The 15,879-nt window shown below is 40.6% G+C and overlaps 1 protein-coding gene across 2 annotated transcripts in view; it reads right to left on the reverse strand.

The window, feature by feature from the left end:
* Positions 1–15,879, reverse strand: part of CA8 (carbonic anhydrase 8) — a 47,445-nt gene that overhangs the window by 22,487 nt on the left and 9,079 nt on the right. The window lies entirely within an intron of this gene.

Below are 15,879 nucleotides of genomic sequence, written 5' to 3' on the forward strand. Positions count from 1 at the left end.
AGCTTTGGGGCAGCAGTGAAAGGGATGCTAAAGAGCAAAATGAGAGCCCTCAACTGCCTTCCACAGGGGAGCAGGGCCTATAGGATTTGATGCATGAACAAGTCAGGCAGCAGATACTGGACGGAAAACATCAAGTCTGTCCTGGTGAAGTGTCACAGCTGTCCATCTTGATTTGAGAAAAGACCTGGAAAAAGAAGGGAAGGGAAAGGAAGGGAAGGCAAGGCAAGGCAAGGCAAGGGACACCACTATCTGCTGAGATGTAATATGCATTTCAAACATGAGTTCCTCCACCACTGATGTAATCTAAATTACAGATTATTAAAATGTAATCTCTGTGGCTGAGTGATAACATTGCAGAGCTTCAACACAGTGATGCTTTCAAGTTTATCTGCCAAAAACTTTTGCACATTCCAAACAGATAAAACAGCTAAAAAAAAAAAAAAAATCCTACAAACTCTTAAATTTAATTCCTGTTGTAAAATCAAGTGATTGAAATTTTGCTCAGATACGTCTAAAGTTAAAATATCTCTTCCTTAACTTGTTTCCACCTTCAGACAAATTGGTCTGTAAAACAGATAACATTTTCTGGTTTTGTGCTTCAATTTGTCCCAGTAACAAGCCCTATGAAATGCTTCTGACAAGCAGGAGTTTACCAAGGGACCTCCGCACTTGAGAAAATCCATTCCACTCCCCTTATTTCATCTCTGAGGATAATTTTAGGTGCTGCTCCTGATGACTGAGATTTTATAAGCCTTTGTCAATGTAAAATTTTAAATGAACGTACTGTAAATCAAATTACATTTCAAGTTATCATTGCAAATAATTCTGGTCATATTGATCACAGGCATTTGTTGTACTAAAAAAAAAAAAAAAAAGTAACCTTTAAAAAATTTATTCACACATGAAAACACGGATACAAGTGTACTAGACCACTGCTATAAAACTTATAGACTTAAAAATGCTCCCTGTTAGAACTATTCCATCTCATCATTTCCCATGAATGTACTTGGTGTCATGTGCTTTAGCAGACATAAAAAGCTGTTCTATACATCCGATTTACCTTTGGCCTTTAAAAGAATAAAAACAAAGGATCAGCTACTGACAGTCCATTCCCTGACACTCCCTTTAGGAAACAGACCACCAGCCTCAAAGTCAGAGCCCTGCCTTCTCCAGAGCCTGGAGCCTGCATTAGGCATCCACTAGAGGGGGCTCAGGGAGTCCCACGATGCTAACCAAAACTACCTGCAGAAGGAAAGGGGAGCCGGCTGCAGGCAGGCAGGAGCGCACAGGCTCAGGAAAAAAGGTTGCAGTGACTGCAGTCCCGACGGCGATGTCCTTGGTGCTGCGGAGAACAATGGCACATGGCACGGCCACTCATTTTGTTTGAAATGTCACAGCAAGCTTTTCCTTTGGCGGCTGGAACAATAGCGCTGAGGGTGATAGCCAAATGGAACAAGCCCATTACTTCAGCTGTGTCAACAGGCGGGGCTTGGCTAAGGCTGCCACGACATTCAGCAGCTCTGGAGGTGAAGTCTGTAATCTGATGTTTCTCCGTGTTCTGACAACAGCAGTCTTTTTTGTGAGGATTTGAAAGGAAAACGCTTAGCCTCAGAGAGGGGAAAATGAGCAAGCACTGCAGACCGTACCAGCAATGACCCCAGGGTATCTAGAAAGAGGTTGCGGATTTGTCTTAGGCAGCAAGCTCTTCAGGGCAGAGACTGTTTCCTATGCTAATGTTGTATATTGGCCAGGAAAATGATATCCAAACCTTTGTGTCAAATATTAAGACATCTAGAATTCGTCTGTGAGGCAGCATAAACAGCCTGCCAGGAGGATGTGCTGTAAAATACACAGAGCTGCTGCGTGAAAGGGGGAGCACGGTGCCAAACACCCCACAGATGGAACTGCTTTCCAAAGCACATACCCACTGGCCAGCACCTCTTTCCACATCTCCCAGCGACATGGGAAGAGTAAGTTAAATATTAGCTACCCATTTCAAGCATATCTCTAGGCCTTGCTATTTAGTCGGGGAAAGAAGATTCTCCACATACTCTTAGAGCCTCCTTCCTTTCCACCAACTTAATGGAGGTCAGGATGGTCCACGACAAAAAGAAGATAACACAAAGACAAAAGATGTTTTCGCATAATGTTGATGTACCCTTGACAAGGTTCAGGTTTAGGAATCAATATTACTAAAGATACTGAAATGGACACTCATCACCTTCTGGCCCAAAGGTTCCTGTAATTTGGAGGTTCCACTCAAGAAGGTGAAATACTAAAAATATTAAATGCTCAATATTTAAATAAATATTTGACTCCATGAAACAAGAATCAATATTTTGTACCATGTTTCTGTAGCCCAATGTAGAGCAAACTTCTGGTCTGTGTTAAAAATGCAACCGCGTTATTGCCTTTGAGGTAGTGATTATTACAGTAAATGTCATCTATTTTTTACACAGTAGGTTGTAATCTTGTTGCCATAAACACTTGTGGAGCCATAGTGTACCAGCAGGTTCATACATGGGTTAGACAAGTTACAGCCAAGACTTCTAAAAACAGATACTAAAGAGAACAGGTAGAGATGTAGCCTCTAGCACTCCTAGCCCAACCACCACGGATGACTGAGGAGTACAACACAGAAAGAGGTCAGGCTTGTGTGCTCTCCTCAGGCAGTGTCTCTTATTGCCACTGCTAGAGACAGAATACGGGATGGATCACTTGTTTGACCCAGCAGGGTTTCCATTAGGTTCCCATCTTCGGAATCTGGGTGATATCTGGAACAGCTCTTCACAGAAAAGGTTCTGTCATTAGGGATTTACAAGCTGAAATTAGGTAGGTGATCTAATGAAAGATAATAATACCATAACATCTCCCAACAACAGGCCAAAAGGCCTCACATCTTTTGTCCTCTGATAAGTACCATGCATGCACATTTAAATAAATAGATGTCAACATCTGTCTAAATACTTGGAAGCCAAGTCAAATGAATTCTTCTGCAGAAGAGGAAAAATGTAGCTCATATGGGGTCTGGATAAGTGAATGAACAAAGGATTCAGAAAGGGAAATATTACCAAGGAATCAGTAAGACCTAAGTGTGCTTAGCAAAGTGTTCCTTTCAAATTGTGGTTTATCCTATGCATTCATGAGGTTTTCTGAACTCTTCAGCCTTCTGTTCACTTTTGTTTTTTTTAATTTGCCATTAGATGAAAATCTCAGATAACAGAAAAAAAATGGCTAAAAATGTATGAACATTACAAAAATTTGAACTCTAAAAGGGACAGTCCACAGCCAGCATGACCTGTAACTCCTGTTATTACTGGAAATCAGATGTGCACAGGGGAAATACCTCAGTGCTTTTACAAGTCTTGAAACTACCAGTGTAACACCTGTGTACACTGACAACTTCACAGCAGTGCACCTGTATCTTACCAGTAGCTAACAGCCAGGCAGACTTGCTAGATCAATGGTCTGTACTTTGGTAGCCTTCAATTTTACATTGATTTGAGAAGGCCATATTGATTTGGGACATTGGTTTGCGAGTGCATACTCACAAGGGGTGCCAGCCTCTGATGAAAACACAACCATAAGGTTTTTTAAATTGGCAGCTCACTTTAGTGTGGTTCATTCCGAGTGCGCACAGGCTGCATCAGGAAAGATGCTGTTCAAGTTGTTAGCTAATGTGTTGATGCTCAGCAGTTATGATGTTTCTGTACAACCAGAATGAGTCATCTATGCTGCTGATTGTCAGGGCTGGCTTGGAGTGCCAGACAGTGCATATTTTTACAGAAACATTATAAGATTGCGAGAAACTCTTTAGCATAATAATAATAATAATAATAATAATAATAATAATAATAATAATAATAATAATAATAATAATAATAATAGGAAGGAAGGAAAAAAAGTACTTTGGAGCCTTTTAACGTTCCAGCTATGTATCAAAGAATTGTAGTGGTGACTTACTTGGAATAGGATGAACTGAAAACTCACAAAGGCAAACGATAAAGTACTGATAAAGTTGATTTATTCTGTCAACAGATGGAGAGACTGTCCTTCATGGGAAGTATTATGAAATTATTCCAGGCAGCAGAGTGAACCCCACAGAATAACCACTCTGTATGGAACTATTCTGTATGGAACTATTCTGTATGGAACAAATCCTGAGAATCTTCTCAATTTTTACCCATTCTTCACTCAGCTAAAAGATTTCTGATTCTAGTCCTGATATCCTTGCTCAAGAAAAACATACACTGACATTAACTAGAGGCCTGTCTCAAACCAAGACTACTTCAAAAATTAATAAGGACCTGAGATTCTGGCTTTAAATCAATAAACAAATGAAAAACCTACCCTTTAATCGGTTCCTTTCTGTACCACATAAACAACTTTTATATCAAGCTGAAAAGAAAAGGCCTGTGATGGTAGAGTTTTACACAGCATCAGTCACTAGGATGACAGATTCTGGCAAGAATTAGGGTCACTCTGTATGACCTAGCATTAGTTCTGGAAGCTAGTTTCTCTCAATAAAAAAGGTGTTACAAGAACATGTACATTTTTCCTCCGTTTATGGCATTGGCTGCTCTGCAGATCTTTGCAGGGTGCTACACTCACTGGGAACAAAAATGATCTTCTAAGCTTTGTTGCTGGCCTTACTCTATTTCTAATTAAGAAACTTAAAACCATAGACTCACAGGATAATTTAGATAGGAAGGGACCTCTGAAGGCCAGCCAATGCAACCCTCCTTTCCCCATGCAAAGCAGCTCCAACTTCAAAGTCATCCACTAATTCAAAGTTGGATCACATTGCCTAAGTTTTGCATATCTCCAGGGATGGAGATCCCCTAGCCTCTCTGGGTAGCCTGTTCTGTACTTCATCTCCCTCATGGTGAAGAACTTTTTCTCCGTACTTAATCAGCATCTCTCTTGCTGCAACCTAACCCCTCTTGCCCTTTCACACATCTCAGAAGAGCCTGACCCATCTTCTCTCTGGTCAGGAAGCCAGGCATGAAGTGCCCACAACTGCCAGAACAATGACTCTTGATTAACTCTCAAATGATGACTCTTTCTCAGACCCTGTCAGTGAACATCACCTAGTGAATGCCTAAGTTTCACCTAAGTTTACTTTCACCTGGGCTTACTTAACTCTTGCAATGTCAGAAAGTCACTATTGTGACTATCCCCCACTGCAACATGCTAGTGGGTCTCTGTTATACAAGTGGCAGACCAGGGCTATGTGAGACAGGCTAGTGCATTATAGGAAAATACTCTCTGAAATACACTACAGCTAATCTTTTGTTATGACATATCTGATTAACAGTTGAGGAAGAAGAAGGACTCTGTGCTCAAATGTTTCTGCTCTCTTATATAATCTTAATGCTACAAATTTGCTATAAATCTGCAAAATGTCTTGCTACCATAAGAAGTAGTTCATATAATATTGCTGCTTTCTTTATGAATATTTCTTGCTAAACTCCTGGAGCCCCAATTTGTTACTGTGATCCCTTTTAAACACTGTTCAATGTGGAATGTTTTTATCGACTAAGCTAGGCAGTTTGGACCAAAATAACAAACCCACGCTTCCTTGGAATCAAGGTACAGGTGCCAATACCAAAGTCCTCAATGGCATCAGAAGCAGGTCATGCAGCAGACTTACACCTGTTAAAACCACTGGTAGCTGGGGCAGCAGGAGGCAAGATGAAACATCTACATAACCTGGGTGTAGGTCCTGCCTCAGCAATCACAGACAATTTTGTAAGGAGCTGTGATATGGGGAATCACTCTGTTCAACAGACTCCTGTTTGTGCTCTATACATAAGAGAAGACCATCATTTTTAAATAATCCTGCTTCAGATCTGCATGTTAAACTATTAAAACATCAAACTATGACACTATCATCACTAGGCTTACTTGAATGCATGCTGCTTTTGCAATCACCCACTGTACTTTTTTTCTAATCCATATACTCTTGCTCTTCACTAAGGAGCTAGGTATTCCAAAAGATTCTCTCTGCAGTGCATGCTGCATCAAGAGTAAATGAATCTGTTGGAAAGCTTTGTTCTCTGGTCAGAACTAGGTTACACAGGTATTTCTGGTTAGCTGTGCTACTAGCAACTACAAGCTCCCAAAAAGTCTGCTTAGTCCAGTAATGCTACAGGCCAAGAATGCATCTGAAGGTTAGAGATATATTATTGCTCTCCTATCTTCTTGATCCTTATTTCAATTCATAGGGGGTGTTCTTTAAAAGACCAATAGGTGCATCACCACGTTTTAAGTAGGGTTGCATCTGAAACATGTTAGTCTGGAAACATAATCATATCTCTTTTTGTCATATTTCTGTCACTGCTGAGAAAGACAGTGGCATTGAAACATTGTTTTGAATCCATGTATATGACACCTCAGTGATTACCTCTTAAGGTAAGTTAAAGCAGCTTTAGAGCTCATAGAATCATAGACTATCCCTAGTTGGAAGGGATCCATAAAGATCACAAAATCATAGAGTGGTTTGGGTTGGAAATGCCCTTAAAGATGCTGTGGGCATCTTTAAAGATGCCATAGGCAGGGACACCTTCCACCAGACCAGGTTCCCCAAAGCCCCATCCAACCTGGCCTTGAACACCTCCAGGGATGGGGCACCCACAGCTTCTCTGGGCAACCTGTGCCAGTGCCTCACCACCCTCTGAGTGAAGAATTTCTTCCTAACATCTAATCTAAATCTACCCTCTTTTAGTTTAAAGCCTCTTTGTTCTATATCATTGAGCCCAACTCCTGGCTCCACAAAGAACTACCTGAAAATCAAACTGTATGTCTGAGAGCATTGTCCAAACAGGCTGACAGGCTCAGTGCTCTGACCACTGCCCTGGGGAGCCTGTCCCAGTGCCCGACCACCCTATGGGTGCAGACCCTTCCCCTAACCCCCACCCTGACTCTCCCCTGTCCCAGCTCCATGCTGTCCCCTTGGGTCCTGTCGCTGTCCCCAGAGAGCAGAGCTCAGTGCCTGCCCCTCCACTTCCCTCATGAGGGAGCTGCAGGCCGCCATGAGGTCTCCCCTCAGCCTGCTCTGCTCGGGGCTGAACAAACCAAGGGACCTCAGCTGCTCCTCATACATCTTCCCCTCTAGACCTTTCACCATCTTCATAGCTCTCCTTAAGACATTCTCCAATAGTTTTATGTCCTTTCTTATGCTGTGGTGCCCCAAACTGCACACAGTCCTTGAGATGAGGCCTCACCAGAGCAGAGCAGAGCAGGACAACCCCTTCCCTCAACAGGCTAGCAGTGCTGTGCAGTTGGCCCTTTGAGCTGCCAGGGCACACTGCTGGCTCATGTTCAACTTGACATTGACCAGAACCCCTCAGGTCCCTTTCTGCAGGGCTGCTCTCCAGCCTCTCATCCCCCAGTCTGCACATATAGCTGGGGTGGCCCCATCTCAGGCACAGAATCTGGAACTTGTTCCTGTTAAATTTCATGCAGTTGGTAAGAAAGCAGCTGCTCTGATATCTACTGTAGAGCTTAACAATCATTCTCCTGGACTCACCCAGGTTTATTAAAGATCAGTACACTCCCGCTCCACTCACAACATGCCATAAAAACTGAGGAGGGAACAGTACAAATGGGAAACTCTGGATTCCTAGCCAGGGCCAATATGAAGTCCTTTCCCTGGTCTGAGAAGGATGAAATGAAGCTGAGGATTTCAGCTAGTAATAATGGATAGCAACACAGCCTAGACATATTTTGATTATGCATATTTAAAAAAAAATGCATAAACTACATCACATAAAGACAAAATATGGAAAAACTGTGTCTTTCTATTATACATGTGCATAAGAATTTATGAGTTGATACTTGGCTTGGCACTGAATTGTTTCAGGAAGCAATTGACTAAGCTGCTGGCAGTGACCATAACACATAGTAATTAAGTTCCAAATCCTCACAAGGGGACCGAACCAAGGATATGACCAGGGCACACAGCTTCAAGAAAAGTGATTAAAAAAAGTAGAAAGTTAGTTATTAACAGCCTGAAGGAGAGGTTTCGGAAATTAAAGTTAATGGAAATGATACAGAAGCTGTTTGAAAATATCAGAAAAAGCAGGAGTACATTTATATACTCTGTACCACGAAAAAAGACGCAAAACCCCATGAAATATAAAGCCTGCATGGTTAAACATTACAGTTCAGTCAAGGTAAATACATTCCTTTAAAAAAGCAAATGCAAGTAAAAACAAATGACTGTATAATGAACTCTGGGCAAAAGCAAGAAGAAGAGGAGAAGGAGAAAGTAGACAAGGGAGCTAGGATATTAGTCAGTGTACTTGGTTTATGCTTGTAGACTTGAATTTTTCAAGGCTTCTGTCATGGATAGGTGCCAAAATGCCACTGAATTTCAGTAGGAATTAAATCATCTTTATCATTTCATACATAGATTATTGTCATAACAAAGACATAAAGGGAACTCTGTGCCTATCTTTGAAAGCAATGCTGAGGTCAGTGCTAAGGAAGAAAGACAGGCTGGAAGCAGTGCCAAGAAACACAGATGACAACACTGTTAAGTAAAAACCCTCCTGAATAATATAATGTAGGAGAAGGAAAAGCTAAACTTCTGTTCAACTTCTGCTTGTTGTAATTTATTGAAAATCTAAAAACCTAGGTCTAGTCTGTGACTTAACTGTAAGGTTCTGGGTATGTACAGAACAAGATAACATTCCCTGAAAAAAAGAAGTCTGCAATCTAAAATCAGACAAATTAGGTGGAAGCAACAAATCGGCATAGAGCCGAGTACAAGGTATGCTGGAGACTGTGTTTAGACAACCCTGCAGTCACAGTGTGAGATACAAAGTGTCTCAGGCCAAAAGCAAAATTCATGGCTAAAACATTCAGAATAAATGCTCGGCTGGGACGTAAGCTAGTCCAGAAGAACCCTTGCTGACTGTGCTCTTCTCTCCATGGACACCTTTGAAAGAGGATTGAACCATAATGTCACTGTAAAGAAAATTATTTTAGTTAGCTTGTATAAGGAAGGGTTGCAAAGACCTTCCAAAATCTGTTCTCTTTCCAAAAAGCCAGCCCAGCAACAATTACCTAGACAACAAAAATAGATTGCAAAAGTTGTCCAGGCAATTGTGCAGCATACCTTCAGGCATGCCACTGGAAAGACAAAGCATAATGGGACTGTAGGATTGTTTACAGCATCTCAGGAAATGCCCTAGCAGTCACTGTGGCAAATCCCTTGTGCTACAGAAGAATCTACCACATTAGTGAACCATACTGAAAAAGAACAATACAAACATTGCAACATCTAACATTAACCTGGCTTCTGTGTTCCCTTTGAAGAGTCTGATAACATGCAGTAGCCTCATTTCATGTGAGGAAAACAACTGCTGGACAACTGAAACAACAAAATTAACAGCAGGAAGTACACATGTATATGGAGAGATTCAAAAGACCACAGCTATGAAAAGTAATCTAAAAAGAAAAGTAATGGCAACAAAAATCCACCTGAGTGCTCTTCTTTCTGTTCTGTCAAAAGAAGCTAAAAGGCTAAGAGAAAAAAAACATTTAACCTTATTAAAAACGCAAAAAATGGGTCAAATCTTGTGTCCCTCTTCAAACTAAGGATGTGCCAACTTGTCACAGAAAGACTTCATTTCCAAGGTTAGGAAAAAGGAAGCAGCACAAGGAAGACACAAATCCCCAGAAAGTTTTGCAAACCTCACCTAGGCCCCTTTTGTCTAGGCCTTGAACAGAAGGCAAAGTATCTCCTCAACAGCTCACAGAGGCTACTGAAATGTGGCATTAGCTTGTCTGGTTTTTAGGAAAACCATTGGCAAAGCATCAAAGGGTATAGGGGAAACTGAGGGTACTATAATTTGTATTTACTTTTTCTTTCTGCTTGAAAGCACAAGCACTGCTTATTTCTATTGGCATGCAGAGGAAATTAAAAGAAAACAGGAATTAATCAAAAATGAACATTTTTCCAACCTCAGAAAAAATTATACAGGCTAAGAAAAGGAATAAAAAAGGCAGAACACCCTTCTATATTGCTGACTTTCAGTATGAACCCAACCAGTACGTAAATGAAAAGCTATATAGTCCTCACAGACAGATTCATGGGTCAAGTTCTTCACTGTGCCAAGTTTCTGCTCGGTGTGTGAAGCAAGGAGCACCACAGAAGGTCATTGTTCCCTGACACCACATCTGGCCCCAGCAAACACGTAGGCTGAGGTGCCCCAGCTCTGCCCTTACCTGTGCTTACAGGAGCAAATACACATTCAAGCCTTTCTTCTTCCTTCCCCTGAAGGCCAGGAAGGAAAAAACAAGGATTTTAGCACAAGACCCTCCATCCTGCTGTTAGACTGGATTGCTGCCAACCTGCGTGGGTGTACATGTGTGTCTGCATGTGCTTTTACCTCTCCATAGCTGGAAAGTGCGAAGCTTGGTAGAAAGGAACTGGACCTTGATGAATAGTTGATGATATTACAGGCAAGCAATGCCAACAACACAGAAAACACAAAGTGGTGGAGGTTAAGTGGTTAATTCTGGAAGTGTTATTCGTATGACTAGGCATTTAATATAGGCATGCCCAATTCCACAAAGTGTTGGCTGCAATCTGTTGTCCTGGATTTAAAACCAGACTGTTTGTATGTGGAAGGATTTAAATCACTGATTTAATTTTCAACAATAGATTCTCTAATGAAGGCAGAATAAATTAAAAAATAATACTCTTTCCCTCCTAATTATTAAGTTGTATTAATAACTGATTTGAATCCTGTGGTTCTGCATGTTTCAAAGCTAAGGGTCTCTCTTAAAAGATGAGAATCTGTGGCTGCATATTATCATTTCAAATTATAAGCCTGGCTGTTTTCCAGTGAGCAGTTGCTCATCCATACTACACTCCTCTTGGAAACTGAGTTGGTTGTGTGTTTTTTTCCATAGCATCAGCTATGCTTTTATTAGAATAATAACCCTTGTAATGCATATCCAAGTTTTCTCCTGAACTGTACATTTGCACATTGCATAATGGTATTATACTTCTCTTCAGTCCCCTAGCTGCACTAACTCCCAAAATTTTGTCGAGCTTTTATTGTGCCTCACTCCAGTTCCTTACATGGCTTAGTGCTGCCACCTTAGAAGGTGAGCAGTGAGGCTGTCTCATTGGCAACAGTGTGGTCCACATAGCAAGGCATCAGATAGCCCTGTGGTTTAATTTAATTGTTGAACTGGGATTTACAACCTAAATTAGCTATTTTGGTACTGTAGTGTCTAAAAGTCTCTCTAGAATTTGATGATCTAGGAATTATGAGTCAGTTCTCTGTCAGTCCTGAAAAAGACATGTGTGACCAAGGCCAAATAATTTAATCCCTCTGAACTTGTTTTCTACCAGTTCATTGGCAAGAGCGGAACTTGCCTCCCTCATGCTGATGTTTCAAGTATTACATTATTTGTGCTTGTGAAGCACTCAGGCATGACAGTAAATACTTGTGGAAGCCTTCAAAGGTCTTCAGCTCTTAGATGAGCTTCAAGTTTTATCCATTACCTCTTGAGAGCCATATGTGTACCATTAACACACATAACAAAAAAAAAGGGGGGGGGGAAGGGGGGGGGAGGAACTAAGCTCATGTCAGAAAGCTATTGTCTCTCTCACAGAGTATTTACTCATACGGGGGCCAACCTAGGAACTGGTCCTGATATCAGCATGCAGCATGGAAACGGGGGAAATGAGGAATCTCCTTTCCCAGCTTCTTCCACAAGTGACAGATCTTAGACAGAAAAACAGTTAGGCATAGGAGTTAGGGCAAAGTGCCAAGGCACCAAGAAATTGAGGCAAGACATAAAGCAGAGTGTCAGCAATGATCATGGTAGAAACTTTAAAATTACATAGAACCAAATCAAAACAAGTCAAGGGCAGACAGCCAAGGAAGCCAGCAGAGAAAAGATGTGTGTGCTCAAACCTGGGCTTAAATCCTTTTCAGAAGTCCCACCTTCTAAGTGACTACACAAGCTCTTCTCCCACAGCAGAGTGAAAACATCAGTAACTATCTTTTAATGTTGGGAATGGGGTTTCCAGTAAGGGATGTCACAGCAGCAGTCTTTATATGAGTAGAAGCACTGTGACCAAGACAGTTCTGTGAGAAAGTAAAATAATGAGAAGGCAAAGCAGTATTTCAGCTCAAGGAGTGGAAAAGTTTCACATATTTTAACAAAGTCTCAGAGGATGTACTGCCTCCACCCCAGACAGGGATTGCTGAGAGCTATTTTGCCTTCAAAGCTCCTTGCCTCCCTTAGTGAGGATGCAGTGACACCAAGCTTAATTCACTTCTCACTTTCTTCTCATTCTCATTTCCTTCACTAAATTCCATCCACCTGCAACATGTCTCCTTAGAAGAGTTCTTCCTATTTTGCTCAGTCATTTGTAGTTTGGGCCATTTAGTTCTTGAAATTCTCCATCCTTGTACAAGTTAGAAATCACAGCCTATTGCACCTGCCCCTTCAAAAGTTTTAGATGTGTGTGAGCAGTGAAGCCACAACACACAACTGACTGCAAGTAAGACAACTCCTGAAAGAGAAACAAAAGAATAAAGCTTCATTATAGACTGTTAATGCCACTCTTCTTTGACCCGGTGTCTGGCAGTTTATATGTCTTTCGCAACCAATGAATAAATTGCAGATTTCACACAGAAGGAAAAATGACATGTACTACATCTGATCTTCCTGATCATTAAGATCTTCCACAGAGCTTAACGGAGCGTTTCTCAGATGCTAGCCAAGCTAAAAGCATTTGTGGCAGCACATCAGTCCATTTTTGCACCTGTTATTTCCATGAATTCACAATTCAAAGTGCGTAGATGTATTCCCTGGTAAATTCCAACTACATGTGACTGAGCAAAACAAGGGCCAACCCAAGCTCATATTGACAAATTACCTAGAAACAAAGTATACTTCAGAGACCGCATGTGCCTATTTAGGTCAAATTAACCCTCAACCATAATAAAAATATAATACTGGAAGAGCCTAGCAACTAGCAATCTCAAGAGTCATAAGATGCCCATGTGTGCTTTTACAACGATAGTAAACTTGTTTTTATCTTCTTGTCAGTTTTCATTTAGCATACTGGGAGGGAACAGAGACCTCCCAGCTTTGTACGACTACAAAAAAAAAGCAAGCAATAGTCACATCAACTAGGGTACCATGGAGAGTATGGGATATACAAAAACACAAAAAATACTTAAACACCTGCACGTATGGGGCTAGGGTCACACAATACAATTCAGTGACAGCCCTGGAATTGGTCCTAGGACCAATTTTGCCCATGGAGTGCTGTGTAATGCTAGGTATTATTATTATGCTTCTAAAAAGCACCTTCATAATGGGTAAAAAATTCTGCTTCTCTGTAAATCAGTGCAGATTTGGAAATCAAAACCGAATACATCTGCTTATATTTGATATCTGTGTGATTTTCCTGTGGTTTTACACAATTTTGTCCTCAAAAAAATAAATAACATTCAATGGGCATGTCTAATTTGAACTATAATTAATCTGTTATTCATAACCTGTCAGGGATATAGCTCTACAGCTCTCTACAACTTCCTCAGGAGAGGAAGCCCAGGGAGGTGATGGTCTCTTCTCTCGTAGGCAATCACAGGATACACAGGAACAGCACAAAGATGTGCAGGTGAAGGTTCAGACAGGGCCTTACGGACTATTTCTTTACCATGAAGGTTGTCACACACTGAAACAAGCATCCCAGCAAGGTGCTTGATGCCTGTCGGTGTTCAAGAGACATTTGGAGAATGCCCTCAATAACATGCTTTAACTTTTGGGTAGCTCTGTCGTGGTCAGGCAGCTGGACTTGGTGATGTTGGAAGGTCCATCCCAACTGAACTGAACTGCACTGAACTGTTCTATCACCAGAATAGTTTTGTTAGGTTTTAGTCATATATTGCCACTTTTCACAAAGCCTTTGCAAGATTGCTGCTTTTATTTTATTTTTTAAACAATAAAATATTATGTTTTACATAACGTTGTTTGGCACAGTTATAGCCATCACATTCACTGTCATTAACTATAACATGAAAGTCATCATTTTCTTATAAGAAGCACATGGCTCACAGTATTCATCTGCAATAATTTCAAAGTTTAGATTTTTTTCCAAGCTATTGAGTAACAAGCTAATTTTCCACTAGAAAACTTGGAAAACTTCTAAGCAGAGTTCCAAACCTCAGCATGAAGCTACGTAAACCACTCTGAAATCTGTTCTTTTGTCCTTGTCATGACTGCCTAAGCAGGATATTCTTCATTCATAGGTCTTGTGCTGCTCAGGGAAGGGGATTTATTCCTTGGTTTAAAACATTTTGTTTTAGGGTTTATGACTAGGATCATAGTCCCACTACAACTATCAGCAAAAGAGTTCATAGGTTTCAAGACTGAGCTCACATATTAGAAAATGCTGACATTATGGATTAAATTCTGCTTGTCATTCAAGCCTACCCAATCCCACTGCAGTTTGTAAGTTTTCATGTAAAGAGGGAAAGAAAGAGATGCATATGCCTCCTATTACAATTACAAATATAGCTCTATCCTTTTAACCAAAATAATTTGCTATGCAAGCTAATAAGTAACTGAATAAAACAGACGTCAAGATTAAATAAATTTGCAAAAAATATCTTAGGTTGGCAAAGAATAAACTTCCACGTTGAAAGTACACCACTTCCTCTCAAGAAATGCCAGGAAGGAGATGCATGGTGTGCATGCATTTGATTTCTGAACTTTGACACAGAGAAATCCTCATGCCAAAGACTGTAAAGACTTGAGAGTAAAGAAGTGTAATGTTAGCAGTCTAAGCCCTAAAACTGTAACTCTGATGAGATCCACAGCCAGGCACCATTTCACATGAACAAAGGAAAACTTAATGGCTTACATCGGACAGAGGGTATGATATGTTTTTGAATTATATATAACCACATTGCAGCAGGTATTTCAGTAACTCTGAAAGAGACTACAGAATGAATTAGTCTGCTCTTCATTACACAACAGAAAGGAGCATCTTTTTTCCTGTACAAAACTGATTCTGGTCCTTCAGGCAACTGAATTTTCTTCCATTCTACTCAAAAACTGTAAGACAGACAATAATACAGTTTTTAATCTTCCTGCAGATCTTGGAAACATTTTTTAAATGATTTTCTGCCAATCCTCTTCCACTGAGAGCTTTCACATGGCTCACAGCTAATATAATCCTACATTTTAAAGGGGATGGATTACAGAGAATTATGATCCTTGTCATATACAAGCACTGAAAGGAGCCTTTTTATTTTCTCAGTTCAAGATCTGTTTCAGAGCAGCAGCCTGAAAACAACTGTTTCCTTATGTTCAGATTATGCTTTTGGTCACGCCACCACTTGAATAAATAAGAGAAGGAGACACCTTGAAGGCATAATTTTCCTTGTTTCCCTTCACATCAGAAGCCATAAAAACTTTTTTTTTTTCATATTTTTTTTTCATTGATGTCATCTGATGGTTCTCTTTGTCCTCCTGTCCTTCCTTTCTGTCTTTTTTGGACTGTAAACTGATTAGACCTGGCACTACATTATGCTATGTCTATAAACAGATCAGATACAGTGGGACTCCATTTTTAGGTGCCCCTATACTAACCTTGTTAATAAGGACGTATGCATTGATGGCTAGGATGAGTAGTAATTTGCTATTCTTGTCTCTCTTTGCCTCCCTTCTGTACAGCAAAGGTAAGGAAGGGAGTCAGAGCTTCATTAGTTCATTTGTTCCTCCTCCTTCTCTAATCCATACTCTTGGCCTGAAGGAAATAAAGACATGGAATACTTCCTCTCTTTTTTATACCTAAATAATGTTCAGGTAACTCATATGAAGGTACAAGCG

The sequence above is a fragment of the Anas acuta genome, chromosome 2 (assembly GCF_963932015.1).
Source record: "Anas acuta chromosome 2, bAnaAcu1.1, whole genome shotgun sequence".
NCBI lineage: Eukaryota > Metazoa > Chordata > Aves > Anseriformes > Anatidae > Anas > Anas acuta.